This window comes from Limulus polyphemus, unplaced genomic scaffold, assembly GCF_000517525.1.
Source record: "Limulus polyphemus unplaced genomic scaffold, Limulus_polyphemus-2.1.2 Scaffold950, whole genome shotgun sequence".
NCBI lineage: Eukaryota > Metazoa > Arthropoda > Merostomata > Xiphosura > Limulidae > Limulus > Limulus polyphemus.
Genome location: NW_013666560.1, coordinates 355,970 through 358,514, shown reverse-complemented (window position 1 = coordinate 358,514; position 2,545 = coordinate 355,970).

Below are 2,545 nucleotides of genomic sequence, written 5' to 3'. Positions count from 1 at the left end.
AACCTTACGTAAGAATTAGTATCGTATACACACACACACACACACACACACACACACACACCTTTGTTAAATTAATTATATCTAGAATTTCAACTGTGGAAGTTCTATTTTGGATTGATCCCTATTGATTATCAAGGGATATGCTTGAATATGCTAACAAAGTAAGTTTACTGACTGAAATGCATAGTCATAACCTTCAGTCTTTTTAAAATTATTTTTGTCAGTGACGGCAATGGTGCAATAATCTCAGAAAAATTGGCCACAAAACCTGAGGATATCCTCTTTAGTCATTACTGTGATTTTTTGCTGGATCAGTAGACACTCCATATCATTCCACAATATATATAAGGAATTCTATTTGGTTTTGTCAGCATACTAAAACTTGTGACTAAATACCAAGACATCACTGACATAGTTCAGGCAATTTCCCTATTATGCTCTCCATTCTTTCATTAATAGAAATAACCAAACATTCTATGAGGGTTGTATGATACCAGCCTTTAACAACCATTATATATCTCAGTATTGGCCATGTTTGGTAGAACACTGAGCATCTGCATCAATGCATTGTTGTTTGGCCCAAATGACCATCTTGTTTCACATTTGCCTTGGCAAGTTAAACCAGCAAGCCAATGAGTTTCTACTGTTGTGTTGAGTCCAAATTTCTTGTATAATAATCAATCATTAATCTAGAAACCTTACATTTCTTATTGAGGACAGTGTTAATGAAGTAACTCTAGCTGTGCAACTACCAATTATTTTTACTTAATTCAATGATGTTCATTTCATTGGGAAGCTGAATAGCTAAATGCCTGTAATTAAAGATCAGCACTGAAACTATACCATTACTCAGGCAATTAAATGTTTGAGTAAGTGCAACATGTTTACTTAATAAGAAACAGTGTGTTTTATGTATTGGTTTCATCACCAGAACATATGGTTATAATGTTTATATGGAGCCATACAACTGTTTGAAGCTAACATCTCAAACCTGTGATAAAGAAACAGCTTGGTTATGGTGTAGCTTTCTTTAATATTCAAATTATGTCACAGTATATTGCTTGGAAGACGTTTGGTAAACTTTTTCATGAGGCTATCCTCACAATCTGCATCCACCATGGAGGAATATTCTCATCAATGTAGATGACACAAATAATCAACAAAAGTGGTAAGGTTCTCGTCGGCCTTGGTCTTTTTGGCTTCACATTTGGCCAAATTCTTATCTGGTTAAAACGTTGGCAGAACTTATTCAAGAATGTGTTCTAGATATGGAGCCGTCCTTGTCATAATGCATGATTGTCCAGACTCAGCATCAGGCATTGCACCATTTATACATTACTTCATTCATTCACATGCGTGAAATGTTTAAGGAAATTAATCATATTTTCATTAGTAGTTTCCTTGAAATTTGGGGAAATAATTTTCTTCACGCCATTGATAGGATTTTTCAGCTGTTGAAACAAAATATTTTTATGGTAGCGTTTCAGCCAACATGTGGCTGAGACTTCTATAATTTTATGAATATATGCTATTGTTGGTGACCAAAGATACATGGTCACTGATCTGAACCGAAAAGTCAATGAACTGCAATAACAAACTCGATAATTAGTTTTGTAAATCTTGAGATTTTAAGTAACCTTATGATTTTAGCAGTATGTTTTCCCTTCTTGGAGAGGCTCTTGTGTATTCCTTGGGCTGTCATTTTTTCTTTTGGGTGTTCACCGTCTCTCTTTATGTATGAAATCAAGCAGAGGCGTCCACACTCATTTGCTATGGCTAGAAGTTCGAGTTTTACTCTACTGGTTGTTAAACGTCTGGATGCCCTATAGAGACCTCCTCACTCCTGTGCATCAAAGTTCAATTTCAAAGGAATAACAGAGTTAGTAGTTCTGGAAATTCCTAAATGTAATTCTTCAGATTGAGGTCATAGGTGTGGTCCTTTATGTAAGTAGTGAAAGACCAATGTCCAAGAGAGGACTTTTCCTAAATCATCTTAGATTACAAACCACATTTGCCAACCAACTCTTTTCAAATTTTACTGAAGTGTAAATTTATGTAAAGTATGAGTGTACAAAGGAACACAGAAATATATATGTTTGGAAAACAAAACTGTACAAAAACGGATTCTGATCGCATGCTATTAAATGTTTATTCTTACTAACTTAGACTGTAGTATTCTTTGATTCATTAACTTCCTACAGGTTAGACTATTACCCACTCTAACTAGAGACTTGGTATTTCATGTCTGAGTTTCCTACTTGAGTGAAATAAAGAAAGAGAATGTACACAAACTGCCATTTTAGACATACATTATTGCACACATGAACACACAAAGAAATACAAAACGGGTTTGTAGCATTGGACAAAAGACTTCACTTCTCTTTACCTGTTTACAGAGATATAATGAGATGTTCTGAATGGAAGAATTAACCATTAAATACGCGCAATGAGGGTCCATTTTTCACGAATATATTTCTCACCTGTACCACTTGCTCTTCCCATTAGTAAGAAATAGAGATGATACAGCTTTTGCGTTTTCATTAAC